Genomic DNA, 23795 nt, shown 5'->3' with positions numbered 1-23795 from the left:
ATATTTTCAAACAAATGTGACAGGATTTGAAGGACGGACTGTCTTCTCGCTAACAATCATATTTTGTTAAAACTGTCGTGTAAATGTGTGTATGTTGGTCCTCCAGCGGCACTAGTTCCAGCAGGGGGCAGTGGCAAACGCTTGGTCTCAGAGCATACTGGGGTTGCCAGATAGTGGGTTGCCAGATAAATGTTGCAGAAATAAGCAACCAGGTCACCACCAACACCAAGCGTTTTTTTCACACAAACAAACACGTGTACTAGTGTGTGTTTCACCTACCTAGTCAAGCTATATACCATTTTAGAAAAGGTACAGGCCTCGTGATTAAAATGATGCAAACCATTCCAAGATAGCATCAAAACTGACGCTACAATCAACGGCAAAGTCCGACATACACAAACAACCAACAACCAAAATAGCAGATCTACAAGCTCACAACGTGTCACACTGCGACGCGTTGTGAGCTTGTAGATCGGCTATTTTGAATTTCTTCACAGTGTATCATTACTGTCCTGTTTAAAAATGAATGAATAAACAAGGTTACTGTAGCAACATTAATGAAACCAAATGGACCCATTTGGGTATTTTTTTCATGTTAGGTACAGTAAGCCAGTAGTGAAAAGGGAAAACGTGCATTTATGAATTAACCACTTAGCCCTGTTTCAAATAGTGAAGATAGAAGACACTTTGTGAGCTTTTTAAAAAGGCTAAATGTGAATTAATAGCAGCATTTTTAGACTCATGTGGGATCCAGGAGTGTTGGCAGCCCTGCTTTAGTGTCAACTTTTTAATAACAGCCTGGGGGCTGGATGGACGGTGCAGTGGTAAAATATTTAAGTAGATTTGCTAAGTTTTGCCATTTCTTTTAAAACTGTGAAGTGTTCACTAAAAGACCCTGGGAGCTGAGCTCTAAGCTATCAAGTTTCAAAGCCCCCCCCCCCCCCCCCCCATACCCCCCATTGAGAACAATGCACCCTGGGACAGCATCTGAGGTGTTTACCTGGCCCCCCTCAGACCCCCACCTTTCAGCAATGCATGCTGGGATAGGTGTTAAAAAAACGAATATGAAAAAAGCCTAGATGACTTATCCTTTATCGTGCTGGGTCACACATATCAAACCTCTGGATATATGTGTGTGCTTCCTGTGAACGTCTCTTTCGTGATGCGGGTGCTCAGCTACAAAACCAACTAATTGAGAGAAATCACCAAAGTGGAAAGAGCTGCACTCGCAAAAATGAAAATGCAAGATGTAGGAAATGCACATTTCTTTATCAAGGCTAATGCATTAGTGTGCCGCTGTGTTTCCACTTTGGTGATTTCTTTCAATAAATATCAAACATTCTGCATTTGCCAAAAGGAAATGCATTCAGTCTGACAATAAGAAAATAATAGCCTGCACTCCGCAGTCCTTCTGGTACTTCGTAATTAATTAAGGCACAGGCAGTACACGGATGCGTTTCGGCATTCCGTTCTATAACATAATGTTGCTGTCGGGCAGAAACCTCTTATCTCCATATTCTAACTTTTTGTGTTTTTTCCGTAAATGAACGCCCTACTTGATCATACTACAGCGTCACTCAAAAGTAGAAAAAGTAGCAGATCTGCAAGCTCGGAGAATGTAGATCTGCTACTTTTGCAGTTTTTTTATTTGAATCCTGAAAAGTAACAGTTTTGGACATAAAGTTTCCACCGATAACCACTTAAAACTCTTTAGACTTCATTGACTGGGATCCCCCAGGGATCTATCCTTGGCCGCCACGTTCTTTGCCGTTCTACAAGCAACCCACTTGTGTACCATTTCGCCTCTAGTGGCTCCAATTGGGATGGCGTATCTTTGATAATTGAATAATCCTTGCTAGCCCTTACAGACTGATAGAACATATGCAGCATCCTAATTTTGACAGCCCTGGTATATTGACACACGGCCCAAAACAGGGATGCTAGGGTTCAAGTATTTAAATACTTCCATCTTCCCCTCATATGATATGCTGGCCCGTTGCTGTCCCTGTGCCTGTGGCTATGAAGCTGTAATGTGAAGGTGAGAGGTGCTCAGAGAGCTGGGAACAGGATGAGAGGAGAGACAATGGAGACGGTCTCTACTGGCCTGTGAAATATTCATCAGACAGAGGAGGGGAGGTTAGCTGGGTTGAGATGAACAATATAGCCTGAGGGGACTAGAACATCACTGCTTCAGTAGAGATGAGGGGACAGGACAGGACCACATCACAGAGGAAGAAAGGAATCCAGATACCAAATCATTTTCAATAACTACACTGCAGAGCTCAAGACGGGAGGGTGTGGAAGGCAGCGGATTCAGGAGTCTGATGTGATCTCCCTCATGACACTGCTGCTAAAAAGATATTGTACCATGTTTTTAAGAGATTTATCTGCTAAAAAGATATTGTACCTGTCTTTTAACCCATTCGATCCGGGGACGCATCTCTGTCATTTTAGATGTATTTGGCTATTCAAAAATAGCAGATCTACAAGCTCATAGCACCAAGTGCCACGCTATGAGCTTGTAAGCTCATAGCGTGACGATTAAAAACAAACAATTTGTTTTTAATCGTGAAGATTTGTGCCACAAAATGTTCACTTTAAAAATATATATATTTAAAGATTTGCAAAAAAAATCACGACATTTCAAAAATAGCAGATCTACAAGCGCACTTGGTGCCACACGCTATGAGCTTGTATATCTGCTATTTTTTTATAGCCAAAGAAATCTAAAATGACAGAGATGCGTTCCTGGATTGAATGGGTTAAGAGAAATATCTGCTAAAGATGTATTGTATTTTTGCAAAACATTACTCCTACAGATTTTGTCCAAACATCACGCAAATCGGTACACACTATAGTCATGTGATCAAGATGGATCCGTCTGATTATTCATGCCTGATTGGCCAAGATTGGCATCTATAGTTTGCAGGAGTGGCTCCCTTTCAACAAAATGCTTTAAATCATGAACGCAGCGTCCGATTGCCGTGAAACTTTGCACCACGCACAGTCCCGATAGGCCGAGGAAGAAATGCCACCCTTTTCACATTGTCCTGTTATAGCGCCACCAGCAGGCCAATCTTTGCAAAACACATTTTTTTATATTACTCCTACAAATTGTGTCCAAACATCACACACATCATTACACATCTCTACAGTCATGTGATCAAGATGGATACGTCCTATTTTTCATATTCCATCCTGATTGGAATATGCACACCTCCATGCGCAAATAACGGCGTCGGCATAATGGTGACGGGTAGAGCAGGTGCTAGAATAACCTATTGGGGCGGCGCAGGTCCATTATCCCGATTTAACGGGGAAAAAACTGCCACAGAATGGGGCCCATACTGCCTGGCGGAGACCTGTGCTCCAAAGAGCAACATTATTCTAGTTTATGTTTTTATCTATTACTATTATCGTGGTTGTGTTGTATTGTTGCTAGCACAGTTCAGATGGACTCCCACCAACTTACGTACATACACTGCTTGCACGTGCCTGTAGGACTAAGTGACAAATACAACGCCCACCTCTAATGGAAATCTGTGAGGTTAGATTTACAAAAGAAAGTGCATTAACGTTCTAAGGGACTGTGGTGTATCAGTATTCAAGACTGATGAATATGAAATTATTAGGATATTAATATATTATAAATACAAATTGTTAGAATGTTCCATTCAATGGGACCAACAGTCAAGTTAATAAAACAGGCTCAATTTGCATTGAGTGACTTAGCTGACCTCAGCCCTAATCTAAAAGTGGGATCAGGCTGAGTTCTTGGGTCTCTGCTCCCCCGGGGATCTACCTGGCATTCCAAAGCAGCTATCTGTGATCTGTGAGACCAGCTGCAAGGAGTCCTTAAATGGGACATCTGTTCACTGTCCGAAACCCTATATTTAAGTTGACGCTGACGGTCTTCTATTAGCAAAAGTGCCTGTGGGTATTGACAGCTGATCTATCTAGGAAGGAGGGGCTTGGTTCCAGCAGAGGGGGAACCCAGCAGAGGAGTGCGTTTTATTAAGTAACTTTAATTATAAAGATCATTCATACAACGTCGGATATATTACTGTTTAGACTTATTTCGAAGCTAATAAAATGTTGTATAACAATGTCATAATGTGAACATATGGGAAGTACGGTTTTATAGATAAAGATAAAGAAAGAGTTCATGTGGTAAGAGTGAAAGGAGGCAGACGTTAAATCAGTGCCCTGAGAGGAGAAGGCGGGCCAAGCATGTTTAGACAAGGAGCCTATTTGTGATTGTACTGAACTGTTCCGTATATATTGGCTTGCATTAGAAGCAAACAGGGCTCTGTGAATCTGGACCCATGCAGATGCCACGTTCAGTAGGATAAAGCAGAAACCTATGAATAAGATGCGCTATATGTTGAATTGACTCGAACGTATAGATTGTTAAAAGAACTCTGACAATAAAGTGGAATTGTTTGAGAATGAAAGCTCCGGTCTCTGAACGATGATTCTTTATTCCCCGCCTCCGGAAATGGATCCGTATTTCTGCCGGTTCCCTTATGACTCAGATACGACAGAACTTGGCGAACCAGCTAGTCTCGTTGCTGATGGGAATCGGACGATTATACAGCATTTAAGGTATGTGATTGTATGCTTTTCATGTTGCCTGATCTGGGTTCCTGTCGGCATGTTAAAAACGGACCGGTCGTCTGGTTCCGGCCGGGATGCCTCTGTTTCCGGCGGGGTTTTTGTCTTCGTCCAGAGCCTTTGTTTTTACCGTCTCTGGAGACGCGCTTGGTGAAGAGGCTTATCACCATATGGTGGACGTCTGTGTTACAATCCTTTGTGTTCCCTTTGGAAAGACCAGTGATGTGACATCTAGTTTCACATTTGGCTTAAGCATATAGGAGGCATGGCGTTCAACCGTTATGTTTAATTCCTCTTTGATGGTTCACATCATGGATTAATTAAATTGCAAGTTGAACAATTTAAATGGATATTTGGCTTGTTGTGGCTTGTTGTGTTCCACCCGTAGGCTAATATTTCATTTCTTAATGGGGATGCAAGCCCTTAATTAATTAAGTATACGAGTTAAAGTATGCATTCGGCACCTGAAAAACGATGTCTCGTATTCAGTGTATAGGTAGGGCTGTGGCTGAATGCACATTTAACTTGTCGTGGTTCACTGTACGTTTAAGTCCTTTATGGACTGTATATGTTAAGACTCTTTATTTATCCCTGAAAAGCACAGAGGTTGCATTCAGTGTACTGGAAAGAGATGGGTTCTCATTCGGTTCTTGATGATATTGAGTCTTGTCAATGGATCCTCGCTACTGGTAGATTAGCCTGATCAGCCTTTCTAAACGCGAGCGCCCTGGTATTTCACGACGGCTAACGAGGCATTTAATTTGCATTTGGCTTAAGTGGGACTCTGGGTCGTAAAAGAGATCTATTTGTAGCTAGTCCAAAAAGCACAGGGTTGCATTTGGCACCTGAAAAACGATGTCTCGTATTCAGTGTATAGGTATAGGAAAGTAGCGGTGAGGCCGCGGAGACGTGGCGTTCGCCAGCGTGCCAGAAAGTACAGGTTTATATCTGGTGTAGCGCTTAGTGAGACCCGGGAGAAGTTGACTGAGGTGTTTGTTTTGTGTGTTTCAATGATATTGTTTTTCTGGGGAGTGCTTGTGGCCTGGCTTGGCTTGTGTGGTCTGTACTGTTACTACAGTGTAACTACGTGGATTTAAGCTGCGCGATGCGCATGTGTGTTTTTTTTTCTTCTTCTTTTTCTGCATTTATATTTTTTACGTGAGTGCTGTTCGTTCGCTTTTGTTTGTTCAAAACATTTTTATAGGGGATAATGTTTTGAAGAGGGGAATGGAGTATTATATTATTTAAAAACTTTTGTTTGGACTTATAGGGTTCCGCTATATGATTATAAGTGGGACAGAACTATGTGGTTGAAACTGGAGGCTGCTGTAGATAGGTTGGTTGAGTGGAATAAATTGTGGAGTAATTGGCTTATTGTGTTGAGTGGACGAAATTTGTGTAAATAGGAAGTTGGTTTTGATTTTTGGAAACCCACGGAGGGGAATAGAACGGTTATGTTTGTTTTAAAAAAAAACAGTTTTAGAGTGTGGCTGTTTATAGGATTAAAGAAGCGTCTTGCCTCTTGACTTCGTGAACAGGTGTAGATAGGAGATTTAAATTTAGAGCAGCGTAGGCCTGCTGTTCCGTGTTGTTGTTTATTTTAAGGAGGAGGACATTTTCGCATGGCTCATTCTTCTGTCTGGGAGCCGTCAGTCAAACAGCGCAATTTGTAGTTTTTGGGGCCGGGAATGTAGTTTTTGCTACATGTCCTGACTTCCGCGTTGTCACGTCATATCCGGTGCATCGTCGGTGTTGCTGGAGGGACGGGAGACGCAACTAAGTTTTAGCTTTTAAATCTTAAAAAGGCTACTTTTCTTATATATATTACATTCGTAATATTTTCTTCTTTAAACGCTTATATGAGAATCCTTTTGTTCGGATGGAATAAGAACTTTTTAGGGAGTAAAGTATTTATTTTTATTTTTACATTTAAAATAATTTCACTTTATACCCTATAGTTGTATGGGCTCTTCACACGTCTTCTCGTGTGTGGAAAAGGCGTTTAGTTGTTCACGCTGTTTTTCACGTTTTTAAGGTTCTCTGGGGTTATTTGTCTGTTTTGACACATGAGTGTGGAGCAGTGTCTTAATTTTCGTTGAGATGTTTTACCGTTGTTTTTTCTCTTATAGTCGTTAAGTGCTCGTTGTGAGAAGAGTTAAACAGGGGTGTGGGCTATGCAGTAGCACAAGTAATGTGTTTCGTTTTGTGTCTCTGGGACACTTGTTGAAGGGCATTATTCCTTCGTGAGGAGCTAGTAAAAAGAGACGTTTTTAAGTGCTTATTGAATGGCTGTTTCTATGTTATTGAAAGAGGAGTAAGGTCGGGTTGTGGGTTGTATTGTTTATTGTGAGGAATAGATTAAGTTAGCTAAAATCACTGTTGATGTTCAAGTTAAGTGAGTTAAGTGATTGTAGAGACATATTGCTTTGTTATTTAGCAATGACTGTGGCTTTTTATTATTAGATTGATCATCAATAGGCCGTCATGGGAGTGATGTATTGGAGTTGGATAAGGTAATTTTTAGGGAACAATAGCCTGTGATGTACACATAGGTTACTCTGGTTTCGCTGGCTGGCCCAGGGAATGGGAGTAAGTTGTCTTCTAAGGACCTAAGTCCGACTTTATTTGAATAACATTTCTGTGGAAGCATATAGTGTTACTTTTCCATGTTACCTTTATAGGTCTGCCTATAGTGTGTTATATCTGTGTGACTTAATTCATGGATGTGCCACATTTGAGCTGACTAAGGTATAGGATAAGAACAGAGCAAGTTGAGACTAATTGCTTGATTGTAACTAAATAGTAGACAATAGAAGAAATTTGATAAAAACGAGTGCCTGCTTAAAATACCCAAAATAAGATATTTTCCAAATTGTTTGAAACCCGTGATTATTTGATGGGGCACAACCATTCGAGACTATTTCTGTCCTTTTTAAACTGATGGACATTGCCCACTGGTAGACGTGAGGAATTATCACACCCTTTAGTAACCTATTTAGAGCGATATGTTAAAGGAAAGTAGAGATTTTTAAATAGAATGAGCCCGAATTTGAATGACAATTTATGAACAGTTAACCAGTCTATGTTACTATTTTAATGACACGAATATGTAGGATATGAAGCTGCAAACGTGTAATTATACTCGATTTTTGTGACGTACCACTAGTGGCGAAGAATAGGTTGAAATACGTTTTTGGTTTGAGTATTATAAAAGAGAAATTAGGAGTTCACCCTACTGGACGCACGGACCGTCACGTGATCATTACGTGGTGACGTGTTGCCTGTGGGAGTGACCTATTTGACGAGATGATAGTGTATTTTACCTCTGAGGGGGCTGAGCTGACATTGTCAGATTGGCTCCCCCTGGCGGTCAAAATATGAAGCCTGTCTATTTATGACAGTTGATTTTGGGTCTTTTTGACATTATTTTCTTGACAGAGTTGCTTCCTTCTAACAGTTATTAGTTTAATAAGGTTAACTAGTATTTTTCAGGTTTAGTATGTTAAGTATGTTTGAATTAACATTGTTTGTCTGTTGTGTAACGATTAATCTTTTATTTCATAGATGGCCTATACAAGTGAGGCTTAATGATTGTCAGTATGGCTTGAGCGTCTTGTGCCAGCTTAGTAAGGATAGTTCCTGTCTGGAAGAAGTAATGTATCGACCAGACTTTTAAAATTGTCAGACACTTAGAATATTTGATTTGTATTGATTCAGTCTTAGAAGTAACTAGAGGGGCTTAGTGTAGTCCCAGACGAGTGTCTTAATTCTAGACAGAAAAACGTTTGATTTTTGATTTTAAAATTCATTGATGAGATTATAAGTTCTTAAAACAGAGTGTTTTAAGTTGAGCGTCAGAGCTCCTAAAACCTTGGCGATAAAGCCTAAATACCTTTTGTTGACATTTGCTACAGCTTCTGACAGAAATCATAATGATACATGTATTAGAGCATGTACATAGATGTACATGTGTTGACCAAATTCACACCCATTTTTCTATATTGTATTGACAATGCTTAACAGTTTATATGTAATACTGATTGTGGAATATCGTGTGTTGTGTAGAATGACACATGTTTGATACAATATATTACTTTAGTTTTAGTTTCCGTTTGAACAAACTGCTCTGAAGTAACTGACACAATGGTATCCATAGTTTGTGTTTTATTTTGAAGGAAGGGAAGTACAGTGTAAAACATACTTTCAGTAGTCAGAATAATAAGAGGAGTAATTGACATTTTTGTAAAAAAAAAATGGCTGTATGCCTGGAGTATAAAATGGAGTGGCAATATTTGTGACTGAAACGATTTGAACAAATACTAATTAATGTGGCCTAGGGGGAGCATATTTGATCCAAAATAATTGGGAAAAGGAGAGAATGTTCATATTACTTTTCAAAAGAGGGAACGAGGTAACCAAAAAGCTCACACACAGATCCCACACTAAAACTGACAACCGCATGTTGGTCCAGTGAACAGACATTGAAGGAATTGAATGCCAGATTCCCTATGTCTTGCGAGAAGTCCATGTGTCACAACAGTTTGATCCAGTTGTACAGGAGGCCGCAGCCACAGCAGATGGAAGGTGCAACCGTTTCGATGTCGGTATGCTGCTACAAGCCTGCTGTCTAGTTCTAGCAAGACGACAGGTTTTTGCCATCTCACACAGGTGCTCGACAAACGTGTTCGATCATCAGAGGTTGCCTGACAGTCACATCATCTTGCATAATCCTGTCCACGGCCTCTCAACAAACCTTCGTCTCAACGTCTCATATCATGGAGCTCTCCAGGGGGCCCAGCGCAGTCACGAAGGAACCGGTGATCCATTGAAATGAGTCACCGGAGAGGGGAGGAGTCTAGTGGGCATGAGGTAAGCCTGAAGATGATTGACTGCAAGATTTCAAAGTTGAAATGTACAGAGACATTACTTTAGGTGTTGGTGAATATTGGAAGTACTGGAAAATACCAGAAGAAGCATCACCGTACAAGGAAGGAAAGCAGTAGTCATCTTTTGAACTTGACACAAGGACCTGACACAACACAGATTATAGTTTGGTGTGGGAGTTTAAAAAAAAATAAGAGCTAAATAATTTGCTTCCATGCCTATTTTGAAACTTGATAACGAACTCTTTCCCTAAAACTAATGTTAGATTTAGCAAAATATGCTTTCAAGAGTCTACTAAATTGTAACAAAATTATAGAGTATGCAGGTTGCAGATATTGTCAATTTACTTCACAGTTTCGGAATATTCTCATAAATTATCAAATCATGGGAAAATACATTTCGGAACATGCTTAAAACAAAATAACAAGTTAACCAGGACTCTAAGAGAGTCACAGTAAATTAAGAGATTTGTCCTTAAATGAATTACAAACTTTGGAAATTATTGTCAGAAAAATTTGGAGCAAAATAAGATGCAATTGTGCAGTAAAAGATTTAAAATAGGAGATTTACTATTAGGGAAATACAAGAGTCATAGGGAAAAAGGATAAAGCTGTGGTAAATGGTTGACAAAATGGAACGATTGATTGACAAAGTACAACAGGAATTAGAAGAGTAAAATATGTATAAGGTGGGGAAAGATCACTTTAATAGTGGGTGGAGTTAGTACAATGTATGAAGGAGCGAATGGATCAGAGTCCAGGAGAATGTACTGTCTGAAGAATCAGATAGCAGTCAATAATTTGATGATAGGTTCTCTAATTTTAACAGCATGAGTTAAACTGTGCGTCTATGAGTGACTAATCCCTGAATGTATGAGTATTAAGCAAGTTAGGCATCTGTTTAGCTTATGTAGAGCAGGTATAGGTGGACTTTTGTTTTTGTACTAGGAGAAATAAAGCAGGTGCTGAGACTGGAGAATCTGGACCAGGATGACAGCAGGCAGAAGCTGACCCGGAACAAACAGAGGTCACCTGGACTTCTACCTCCAGGGAACCACAGCTACCCTATCTTCACATCTCTCCACCTACCAGTGACCATCACAGACCATGGTCGAGAGGGGAGTCGTGGGGGTACAGCCTGCATGAGATTCAACCGGCCACACCGGAGGAGAGAGTTCCAGACCCGACAGCCGTTCCATCTCCGTGTCATCGATCCAGCAGGAAGTGGCGACCACCAGCTATCTGTCAACTCATCATCATCGGCCCTGCAAAACACCTTGCCAAGGCCAGGGTGCAACACCTCTGTCGTCACAGATCTACAATAGTTTCTGACAAACCAGCAGCGGTTGGAAGTCCCAGGTACCTATAGGAGTTACCCGTGACACATCAAGTTGCATCTGCAAATTGAAAAGCATGACACTTTCTTTCGATCATGAAAAGAGGGGCACCCATACGGATCAGGTATGGATAAAATAATCCTGATTGTCAAGATCAGACAAGTACTGAAATAGCTGTGATTCTATTCAGAAGCAATACCCTCAGGATAACAATTCCTGTGTGATTCACAAATTCGGACAGAAAGGAGTGCATTGTGGTCGGGTTTTCTGGGCTATGGTGATGTGCAAATCTGCAGATTGCATACTCACCATGTCCAGAGAATTCAAACTTATGCCTCATGTCGAATTGTGCAAAATGGACAGTCAAGAAGAAGGAATTGCGTTCGTTAGAATAGAAAAAATAAGAGCAGGGCTGTGTCTCTGTATTTGCGCGTTGTCCACACAATGTACTGCCCACTTGTAATAATGATGTTTGTATTAACTTGACTTTTTCTTAGGTTTTGTGAAAAGAAGTCCAGCCGAGAGTACAGTGATATTATTTGTGTGTGTTTGATGTACAATGTTTGTTGATGATTCACTTAATAATTCAACAGTCTGAGGGTTACGGATTGACCATTTTAATAGAATAAGTTGTCTTTTTGGTTAAAACTGATTCTAGTTGATACGTACACAAGTGACATCAGTCCTTGAATATCCTTGTGTGGAGATGTATTAATATATCTCCATGAGGGGAATATGTGGTGTATCAGTATTCAAGACTGATGAATATGAAATTATTAGGATATTAATATATTATAAATACAAATTGTTAGAATGTTCCATTCAATGGGACCAACAGTCAAGTTAATAAAACAGGCTCAATTTGCATTGAGTGACTTAGCTGACCTCAGCCCTAATCTAAAAGTGGGATCAGGCTGAGTTCTTGGGTCTCTGCTCCCCCGGGGATCTACCTGGCATTCCAAAGCAGCTATCTGTGATCTGTGAGACCAGCTGCAAGGAGTCCTTAAATGGGACATCTGTTCACTGTCCGAAACCCTATATTTAAGTTGACGCTGACGGTCTTCTATTAGCAAAAGTGCCTGTGGGTATTGACAGCTGATCTATCTAGGAAGGAGGGGCTTGGTTCCAGCAGAGGGGGAACCCAGCAGAGGAGTGCGTTTTATTAAGTAACTTTAATTATAAAGATCATTCATACAACGTCGGATATATTACTGTTTAGACTTATTTCGAAGCTAATAAAATGTTGTATAACAATGTCATAATGTGAACATATGGGAAGTACGGTTTTATAGATAAAGATAAAGAAAGAGTTCATGTGGTAAGAGTGAAAGGAGGCAGACGTTAAATCAGTGCCCTGAGAGGAGAAGGCGGGCCAAGCATGTTTAGACAAGGAGCCTATTTGTGATTGTACTGAACTGTTCCGTATATATTGGCTTGCATTAGAAGCAAACAGGGCTCTGTGAATCTGGACCCATGCAGATGCCACGTTCAGTAGGATAAAGCAGAAACCTATGAATAAGATGCGCTATATGTTGAATTGACTCGAACGTATAGATTGTTAAAAGAACTCTGACAATAAAGTGGAATTGTTTGAGAATGAAAGCTCCGGTCTCTGAACGATGATTCTTTATTCCCCGCCTCCGGAAATGGATCCGTATTTCTGCCGGTTCCCTTATGACTCAGATACGACAGAACTAATAGTTGTGTGGTATCTGAACAGTGTGCAATTTAAAACATATTAAGAAATGATACTAAAGTAGAAACAGATTCTTATTAGAACAAATATACCAAAGCTAAAGTAAACACCATATATAAATGATAAGTTCTGTGTGTTGTAGACGGAGTCTGACTGTCTGCATTTTGGCCTATTCAAGTGACCCATGTTGTTTAGGAGAGAGCCTAGCCTGGCTAGGTGTGAAGTGTGATATACATCTCCATTGAGCTGCTAAATCAGGTAGAGAGACAGCAAGTCTACCATTTGTTTGGTCAACAGCCACCCACATGAACAGGCTGTAGGCTATTCAAATGTGGATCCATTGTGTTATAAGAGGGAGACTAAAATCTAACTCAGGACTAGTGCAGTCCTTGGCCGAAGGGCTGAGGAACAGGGGCTCTGCTCCTGGCTGCTCCTCTGAATGCTGGTTGTTTGTTGCTGAATCTGAATAAACATACTGGAGATTCTGGAACCTGGAAACCCTGACGTCTGTCTGCTTCTCTTCTCCTCCATATTATTACATCTAAAGCCTGCTATTACGCGGTCTAATGCCTCATCAGATACGACATTTGGCGAACCAGCGGCTATTGTTGCTTTCCTTTCCGAAGGCGCTTTAGAGAAGAACCTGTGTATTTTGAGGTGGCCGCAGCAGCGGGCCTGTGCGGAGGATCGGACCCGTGGAGGTCTTCCTACGGCGAGGAGGACCACCGAGGAGCAGACCATGGAGACTTCAGGGCGACCTACGATGAATGCCTTGCGACGGCGACGTTGTGATGACTGCGCGGCCGCTCAGATGGCTACACAACTGACTACTCTACTCTTCTCATGGAGACGGCGGTGCGGAAAACTTTCTGTCGAAGTTATCCGTGGGGGGAGGTGGTGAGAACAGCGGCTATCTTTTTGGCTGGAACAATGGAACCATCTGGACCTGCGCTCGGCTATTCTGCTGGGTGCGTGGACATTGAGGTAGAGACTACGAAAGCAGCATTCGGATGGAACACTGAACATTCGGGACAAGAGGTTGTATTTTGGTGATAAAGTGATTTAAAACACGGAGCGTTATTTTTGTTGCCGTGCGTAAAAGTGTGATGTGAGGATTTAGTTGTTACACTCTCTGGTCTATTTCATTGAAGAAACACTGTCTTCTGTTCAATGTCGGCACCTCCGTTGGTAGTTAGCATGTGTAGTTAATAGGAGTACTCGAAAAGTTCTATCTTTGGTTACAAGTTTGGTGACTCGGCGTGGGGGACATTGGTAGGGGGAAGGGTTATCTTTAGTGTGAGAGTTTAAAGTAAACAGAGAGACCTGCGCACTATTGAATGAGAATGCATTTTGACTGGTGTTTTTATTTTCGAGACATGGGTATGATGAAGTGAAGAAGTGGTATAAAGAGGAAGTTCAGCACCGTATTGATGTATTTTCTGAGGATATTTTTATTTTGAAATTTAAGGTGAATCACTGTATGACTATTGTGTAATTTTGATGCTTGTATCTAAGTTGTTTTGTCTGATGTGATGTTTGATGTTAATTCTTCCTAAATGTCCTTTGTTTAAGTTTCAGCCATTGATTGGTCTTGGGGGGTGTAGCAGGATGTTGTTTTTTGATGTTTTCTCTTGCAAACTGTTCTATTTAATATACCTGGTTGCGGAAGAAGTTAAATTCTTCCGTGGGGGGAATAGTTGTGTGGTATCTGAACAGTGTGCAATTTAAAACATATTAAGAAATGATACTAAAGTAGAAACAGATTCTTATTAGAACAAATATACCAAAGCTAAAGTAAACACCATATATAAATGATAAGTTCTGTGTGTTGTAGACGGAGTCTGACTGTCTGCATTTTGGCCTATTCAAGTGACCCATGTTGTTTAGGAGAGAGCCTAGCCTGGCTAGGTGTGAAGTGTGATATACATCTCCATTGAGCTGCTAAATCAGGTAGAGAGACAGCAAGTCTACCATTTGTTTGGTCAACAGCCACCCACATGAACAGGCTGTAGGCTATTCAAATGTGGATCCATTGTGTTATAAGAGGGAGACTAAAATCTAACTCAGGACTAGTGCAGTCCTTGGCCGAAGGGCTGAGGAACAGGGGCTCTGCTCCTGGCTGCTCCTCTGAATGCTGGTTGTTTGTTGCTGAATCTGAATAAACATACTGGAGATTCTGGAACCTGGAAACCCTGACGTCTGTCTGCTTCTCTTCTCCTCCATATTATTACATCTAAAGCCTGCTATTACGCGGTCTAATGCCTCATCAGATACGACAGGACCCTTAGTTCACACCCTGTGAACAACCTTATTCTTTTCCTTCCTTCTAATAACAGACCAAAAAAATCATAAAGAGAAGAACATCCAGGATACAGAACAGCACATATAGTGTCCTGAAGCTGTCAAGACTCCAGGTCAATGATTGTGCAACAGGGCACACTTTATCTAGTGGGTCCTTTGATGTTGTTGCTCTTTTGGGAAATATAGTCTGATACGTTTGACATTCATGTTTGATAAACATTATTTGACAAAACAAACCTGAAACCTGTCAAAATAAAGTCACAGAAATAGCTGATCTGCATGTTCATAATGTGTCGCAGATCGACTATTTTTGCCATTTCTCGTACGGGGCTTAAGTGGTTGAGAAACTGCCTCCACCCCTGTTTTTATTTAGTTTTTTACAAATCAAACCACGCACGCGCACACACACACACACACACACACACACACACACACACACACACACACACACACACACACACACACACACACACACACACACACACACACACACACACACACACACACACACACACACACACACACACACACACAGTGTAATGTCCTGCAGCACCACTGGCTTTCACTCCTGTATAGTAGAGTATGATTCATCTGATCTCTTTGGTCAAGAGCTTTGATCATCTACCATCTTCTGGGAGCTGCTCTTCATACAGTACCTCACTGACCCAGCCTTTGTTTGTGTGTGTGTGTGTGTGTGTGTGTGTGTGTGTGTGTGTGTGTGTGTGTGTGTGTGTGTGTGTGTGTGTGTGTGTGTGTGTGTGTGTGTGTGTGTGTGTGTGTGTGTGTCGTGTGCGTGCGTGCGTGCGTGCGTGCGTGCGTGCGAAGCCTTTATACAAAATTCTGACTTTGTTTCCTAGTGTTACATCGCTAATTAGCAGTGGTGTAAAGTAACTAAGACGTACATGTACTCAAGTACTGTACTTAAGTAATATTTTTAGGTATTTTTACTTTACTGAAGTATTTCCAATTTTCAGTACTTTTGCTTCTACTCCATTACATCTCAGAGGCAAATATTGTACTTATACTCCACTACAATTATTTGAAAACTTTAGTTATTAGCTACTTTGCAAGTTTTGAATATTAGCACAAAACATACATTAATCACTTCAGCCCTATATACAGTAGGCCTATATACCTCGACGATTTGAAAATAGCAGATCTACAAGCTAGTAGATCTGCTATTTTCAAAAGATATGTAAACATTTGAAAACTTGTGAAATGGGACATCCTGCACAATGAGTACTTTCTACTTTTAGTACTTTAAGTACAATTTGATGCCAATACTTTTGTACTTTTACATTCCGGACTGTTACTTGTAACAGAGTATTTCTACATTAAAGTATTGATATGTTTACTTAAGTAACAAATGTGAATACGTTTTCCACCACTGGCTACTGTAGTACATGTATGTCAGCATCTAAAGAGATGTCACCTGACAACGTACAGCATAAGGTCACGCAAGACCTGCACCTTATGAATAAGTAAGTCATTACATAAATGTAAAAAGCCATGAGTGGCAGGTCTTCATCGCTGATCAATAGATGGATGTGAAGAGGTGTCCTGTATTCTACTGTACTCTCTTCATGAATAAATGACTGAATATAGAATGAGACAGGGTGCTATCAAACATGCTTGCATGCATTGTTCTGTGCAGGGGTGGAAAGTAAGTAAATGTACTCAAGTACTGTACTTAAGTACAATTTGGAGGTATTCTTTTACTTTACTTCTACTCCACTAACATCTCAGAAACAAATATTGTACTATACTCCACTATAATTATTTGAAAACTTTAGTTTCTAGTTACTTAGATAGATTTAGGTAGATTTAGATTATTATTACAAAACCCCTTCAGACCTATACTTTGGCAAAGCATTGCTTTGCGACGTGTTGTGAGTTTGTAGATCGGCAATTTTTTAAGTATTTTCATATATTTTATACATTTGAAAACTTGTGAAATAGGACATTCTGCATAATGAGCACTTTTACTTTCGGTACTTTATGAATATTTTGATGCCAACACGTTTGTTCTTTTACTCAAGTACATTTTGAATACGGAACTTGTACTCGTAACAGGCTATTTCTACAATGGGATATTGATACTTTTACTTAAGTAAAAAAAAAAAGTTGTACTTCTTCCACCACTGGTCCTGTATTTGTAGCGTGCTTTACATGCTCTGCATGTTCCTGTTCGATGAGTAAGTCATGGAGAGAATGTCAAAGGAGAGAGGACCTTTTTTAATGAGGACAGGCTGTTGAACAGATCAGTGGACATTTTCATGTTATTTTCCATACATCATCATGTAAAATGTATGTATATCGTTTGGCCTTGGAACTATTTTGTGACAGGGGATGGACCATAAGTGAAGATTTAAATCCCATATTAAAATTGCCTTTGGGTGGACCACTGCACATACAGTAGCCTAGGCATGGGTTCTCAAAGTGGGGTCTATGCAACAAAATGTGTTAATATAGCAGCATTACAGTCATCTTAACCACTTTAACATAATATTTATACTTTCGCTATTAAAAATAGCAGATATACAAGCTCATAGCACGTCACTTTGTGCCACGCTATGAGCTTGTAGATCTGCTATTTTTGAAAATGTGTTAACATTTGTGCAAATCTTTGAATATACAGTATATAAAACTAATTTAAGCTAACGTTTTTTTATTATTTTATTTAAATTTTTATCCCGCGATTTTTGTGACCCATTTTTTTCACCCGGTGCCAATTTCCTAAGTGATCCCGGTGACAATTTCCTAAGTGATCCTGGGCGCTACACCAGTCCCCCACAACCTAGGGAGGCCAGGGCCGAGCTCATGCTTCCTTCAATGCATGAGAGCCAACTGACCTTCTTGTCACCTGACAGGGGAGAGTTTCCCTGGTTGGACGTAGTGCGTGGAAGGAACACGTTATTCCAACCAGTTCCCTCCATCAGGCGCCCCGGCTGTCATGGGGGAGGCGGTATAGCGACCAGGATTACTATATGTTTTTGTGAGGGTATTAACTATACCTAGGAGACACAGGGAGAACATGCAAACTCCACACAGAGTAGGCCCTTTCACCAAACCCACCTAGGGTATGGCTATGGGCGCTGATGACGTGGAGGAGAAGACACGCCCCCAGCGCCCACAGCGTCCCCGGCGGGAAGCGAACCCAGGACCTTCTAGCTGTGAGGCGACAGCGCTACCGACTGTGCCACCGTGCCCCTAAGCTAACATTTTAAACTCAAATCTTTCTCAAAGCTATTCTAAACTCAAAGCTTCTGGAGGTCCCCTGGCACAAGATATTTTTGCGATGGGGGTCCACAGCCAAATAAATATCAATTTGGGGATCCTTGACATAAAAAAAGTGCAACGCGTTGTCAGCTTGTACATCAGCCATTTAGGGATATTCTTATCGGAGTGTTGATGTTTTCCGTGTACAAGGCCTTGAGACTAGCTTGATTTTCTCCTATAATTGTTGTTTTCATCGCAACCATGCACTCAATCCAGCAGTAACATGCTTGTTCTGTAAAGATTATTAGTGTAATTTCTGTGTCTCTTCTCCTGTGTGTCTTGGAGGGTACTTCCTTTATCAGTCACCTGAGCAACAGAACAGGCAAAGACCAGGCAAGTGACACTGAGGACGTGACCGAGCAGTGACGTTCCGAAAAGAGTTGTTGATGGAATAATCACAAAGAAAACTAGAAAAAGTGTTCCTCGGAGCACAGGTCTCCGCCAGGTCTGGTAGGTTATTGTGGCCTCCTGGTGGCGCTTTAATAGGCCAATGTGAAAAGGGTGGCATTTCCTCCTAGGCCTAGTAGGAATGTGCGTGCTAATTTTCACGGACATCGCACGAACCAATCCTGCAAACTTTGGAAGCCAACCTTAGCCAATCAGGATGGAATATGAAATATCGGACAGATCCGTCTTGATCACATGACTATAGAGATACTGTGTAGCGATTTGTGTAATGTTTGGATAAAATCAGGCCTCCTGGTGGTGCTATAACAGGCCCATGTGAAAAAAATTGGGGCAGAGTTTTGTGTGTGCACAGTTTCACAGCGACCGGGCCAACGGTGCCGAAGATTAGCTGCTCGCAGACAGATGGACACACGGACACGCGGACGGACGGACGGACAGACAGACAGGGGGTAAAACATACTCTCTCGCCATGCCTTTCGGCCTGGCGGAGACAATAATCGATAGACGCAGCCCTAGTTATTAAGCACCCTGAGGATCAAATCCACTCCTCTCTGGGACAGAGCGATATATCAATCAAGCTTTCACTCAAACAAACATAGTTTTCAGTCAACAGCGCTCACATGCTTATGTATATCACTGTTTACCCAGGCTGGGGCTTAAAAATCAACTCTTAAAAACATAAATTGCAACGCCCTCCCGGACATTTAGAGATCTCTGAAAAAGAGTGTTCAATGTGTGTGAGCTCTGTTCAAAGACGTCTCAGCCATGGACCGTAAAAAAAAAATTGTTTTCTTAAATTAGAAGTAGCAGATCCGCAAGCTCGAATCGCAACACGTAGATATTATATATGCTATTTTTGCTGTTTTTGAATTCGAATCCTGAAAAGTAACAGTTTTGGACCACCCGACAAAGAGGATATATCTATCTTTACACAGGCTGCAGCTTATAAATCAACTCTTTAAAAACATAAACTCCAACACTCTCCCGGACGTTTAGAGAGATGTGAGTAAAGTGTGTTGTGTTGCAGTCTGTCTGTGTGTAGCTCAGTTCAAAGAAGTCTCAGCAGAGCAGACCGTGTTCAATCCATTAGTGTTGTGTTGTATTTATAATTTTATTTTATAGTTTTTCAAAGACTTTTTAAAAACAGTCCCAGTTGGAGCACAACAGGACGGACTCTGTTGTTATGCCGCTCGCACTTTTAACCCATTCAATCTGGGAACGTATCTGAGTCATTTTGAGATTTCTTTGGCTATTCAAAAAGCAGAAATCTCCAGAAACAAAAATATATATATTCAAAGATTTGCACAAATGTTTGCTATGAACTTGTAGATCTGGTATTTTTGAATAGCCAAAGTATAAAATAATGGTTATAGATAAAATCTAAAATGACACGGATACGTTCCCGGATTGAATGGGTTAAACAGCCTGCCGTATAAATGCAGCCCATCACTTGCTGTCGGGCATTTCAACTTTTGTATGTGTTTCCGTAAATGAACGGCCCTACTTCATCATACAAGGAGTGTCTAAAGCGTCAATGAAGTATGAAAATAGCCGATCCACAAGCTCACGACGCGGCGCATCACCACATATTTTTTTGATGTTTTTAAAATAATGATAAAAAAGGAACAGTGTTGGACATACAAGGTTTCCACCTGACAGAGGGGATTTAAAACCAGAACACCAGTAGTGGAAGAAGTACTCTTTTTTTCTGTGTGTTTTTTGTTTTCGTAGTAAAAGTAGCAATACCACTATGTAGATATATTCTGTTGCAAATAAAAGCAACTTGTTTTTAAAGTAAAGGTACAAAAGTATCGGCATCGAAACATGAAACATAAAAAAGTGGGTGAAATTCGTTTTTGTGCATCGTTCCCATCGTATCGTTATTTCCATAGAAAAAAAGAACGATGGGAACTTTGCTGACATTTTTACCATTGAGCTAATAGAGCCTGCCTGCTTGCTCAGGGGATAAATTGTATTTTGACCATCAGGTAAAAATGTGTGTCAGATCCTGTGTCTAGGTGAGACATGACCTTTGACACGATATAAATGTCTCAATAGAAGAGCAGGGAGACCAAAATGTTTATTCATTAAAAAAATAGTTACATAGTTCAGCTTTAAGTAACATTACTCAAGTAAATGTACTTAGTTACTGCCTACCACTGCTTATTATGCTGCCCACAGTTTTAAACAGGCGTCTACGCTGCCATTTAAATACAGCATTTAAAAGCTGCTGCCATCGGTGGCCACTTTTAGTGAAGACCAAGTCCATTTATTTTTCAGACACGCTTTATCTAAAATCCCACCCATTGCACATAAATTGTAATTTTCCCCGTCGATGTGGTGTGCATTTCAATCCATTTTGAGTAGGAAACTGGCACAGTATGCCACAAGTGAATATTAAAGGCCAGTCGCTACAAAGAAAAGGGCCGTCCACAGCAAGCACTATAACTATAAGTATAGAGATATTGCTTTAAAATAGTTCTATGGGCCATCCACACCTAGCACTATAACTATATCGTTTTATTTTAGAAATCGTTCTCATTCAAGTGGATGCAGAGTCCATACCACGACACTATACACTATAATGTAGTTTCACAGTGGTGGAAAAAGTACTCAAATGGGGTTTTACTTAAAAGTTAAAGTATCAATACTGCAATGTAGAAATACTCTGTTTACAAGTAAAAGTCCAGAATTCAAAATTTACTTGAGGAAAAAGTACAAAAGTATTGGTATCAAAATGTACTTAAAGTACCAAAAGTAGAAAGTACTCATTATGCAGAATGTTGCATTTCACAAGTTTTCAAATGTATAAAACTTGGTACGTCTAGCGTGACGTATACCGCCCACTTCGTAGCGCCGATGGGCGAGATACACCCGCTCCAAGGAAACGATGTACACGCTCATCGCTGTATTAGGGGAGCGTGCATTCCATAGCCTCTCTCTCTCTCTCTCTGTCTCCCGCCGTGTTCTCTGTGACATGATGATTAGTTTGTGTAAGAAAATAGTGCTTCTCAAGTCAACATGTTGTTCGTAGCATGAGTTGTAGTGAACACAACAGTGGAATAAGTATGAGCGGCCAGCGCGTGGGGCGTGTGCATCGCGGCTTGACGACACACACACACACACACACACACACACACACACACACACACACAGCGGATGTTTGTCGCACGTGATTGGTTTAGCCTGCGTTGCCAGGTGTGCTTATTTTGTAAGCGATTTAGGGCTTATTTGGTTGCCTATTTTGGGCTAGTTTTCATAGACCACTCTAGCACTTAACGGATCCTTTTTTTGGGCTTCTTTTCATAGACCTGGTTGCTTGTTTTTCTCGCAGAATCTGGCAACCTCACTTTTGGTCACGCAGAATTGTTGTTTATAGACGTTAAGACGATAGCGTGGGTAATAATGTTTTGTTTAGGATGTACATGGCACGAAAATGACGGACATATTAGCGTGACTGTGGTGGGAATAGGGACATTACCGCGGTGACTGCAAAGACATAAAGTATAATTACTATTAGACATTTTTGGCAAACGCTAAACGGTGTGCTAAAGGGTTTCCACTTCCGGTGTTGTCGCTACTGTGCCAAAATATTGTTGGACGAAAATAAATATGCTCCAAAGAGGCAAATGTATAGTGAGCAATGAAAAGTAGACAAAGCAATGCGTAAATAAAGCGAGAATGTTGTGGCTAGTGTTGTAGTGACATGTGATATGTTGTTGTTGTTGTGTTGATACCGAAACAATGAGTTGCAGTCCAGGACACCAGGACACGGGACACAGGAAGGGCTGACTTTTCTCAAATATATATATTAGATGTAAAATTAAACAGAACCACAAGTTCACAATGTGTCGCATCGTGACGCATTGTGAGCTTGTAGATCGGCTATTTTCAAATGGCTTATACGTATTTAGGGCTGAAGTGGGTAATGTAGATCTACAAAGTAACTACAGTAGTAACTAAAGTTATCAAATAATTATACTCCAATTTAATTGGAGTAAAAGTATAATATCTGCCTCTAAGATGTAGGGGAGTAGAAGTAAAAGTACCGAAAATTGGTAATACTCCAATAAAGTACAAATACCTCAAAATTGTACTTAAGTACAGTACTTGAGTAAATGTACTCAGTTGCTTTGGAGTCCAAATAAAGCGAGTCCAAGTCAAGACCAAGTCCAAGGAGGGGCGAGACTGAATCAAGACCGAGTGTGGGAGGGGGGGTGAGACAGAGTCGAGTATAAAAAAAAATTCCCCTCATTTGATAGGTACTGTGGAGAAAGACAGGAAACGTGGAGAGAGAGACAGAGAGAGAGAGAGAGAGAGAGAGAGAGAGAGAGAGAGAGAGAGAGAGAGAGAGAGAGAGTATAGGAAAGTGACAGACAGACTCATAGAACCGAAAACCAGTGGTGGAAGAAGTACTCAGATATTTTACTTAAGTAAAAGTAGCAATACCGCAATATAAAAATACTCTGTTACAAGTAAAAGACCTGTTTTCAAAATGTTACTTGAGTAAAAGTACAAAAGTATTGGCATCAAAATATACTTAAAGTACCAAAAGTAAAAGTACTGGAATGTTTGAAAATAGCAGATCTAAAAGCTCAGAATGCGTCACATCGCGACACGTTGTGGGCTTGTAGATCGGCTATTTTCAAATAGCCTTTGTATAAAATAGGGCTAAAGTGGTTAATGTATGTTTCATAATTATATCTGAAAAGTAACTAGTAACTAAGGTTTGCAAATAATTGTAGTGGAGTAATGATATTTGCCTCTGAGTGTAGTGGAGTAGAAGTAAAAGTATTGGAAATTGGAAATACTCAAGTAAAGTACAAATACCTCAAAGTTTTACTTAAGTAAATGTACTTAGTCTCTTTCCACCACTGCCGAAAACCCCTTGCCTTTGGCCCTTCCGGCCTGGCGGAGATAAAAAACAGAGTCCTTTCCCATACAGCTTTTGAATCTGCTAGGTACCCCTCTGGTGGAATAAGTGTGTACATCTCTTACCGTAGAAACGTTATTGACTACTGCAAGCGTTCCCAAACGCTTCAGGCCGTGGCCTTGATCCTCCTGTTTTAATTATCTCAAAGAACCATCAATATTGAGACATTTTATACAGACACTGATTATTAATTACAGTAACTGTCTGGTCCTGGATGGCTGTTTAAACACGCCAGAGGGAGTCCAAAGGTCCTGGCTGTTTAAACATGCTGCTGCTTGAAGCTGATTCTTCATCTTCCTTAAAAATTAACGTTCTCTCCTCCTCTCCTCTCCTCCCCTCCTCTC

General features: G+C 40.7%; 1 protein-coding gene and 1 pseudogene across 2 annotated transcripts in view; both read left to right on the top strand.

The window, feature by feature from the left end:
• The window catches only part of LOC308097354 (thimet oligopeptidase-like), an 84658-nt pseudogene extending 66182 nt beyond the window's left edge, over positions 1-18476 (top strand). Inside the window, exons 3-4 of the transcript in view lie at positions 10446-10741; positions 18396-18476. The product of the transcript in view is annotated as a thimet oligopeptidase-like (transcript). The remainder of the gene's footprint in view (positions 1-10445; positions 10742-18395) is intronic.
• LOC308097423 (acid-sensing ion channel 1-like) overlaps positions 1-23795 on the top strand; it is a gene marked incomplete at its 5' end in the record, with an annotated part of 152127 nt that overhangs the window by 110418 nt on the left and 17914 nt on the right. The window lies entirely within an intron of this gene.

The sequence above is a fragment of the Gymnoscopelus braueri genome (assembly GCF_963280865.1).
Source record: "Gymnoscopelus braueri genome assembly, chromosome: 12".
Lineage (NCBI taxonomy): Eukaryota > Metazoa > Chordata > Actinopteri > Myctophiformes > Myctophidae > Gymnoscopelus > Gymnoscopelus braueri.
Note: the sequence above shows the minus strand (reverse complement) of the source record. Positions and strands in the feature narration are given on the sequence as shown.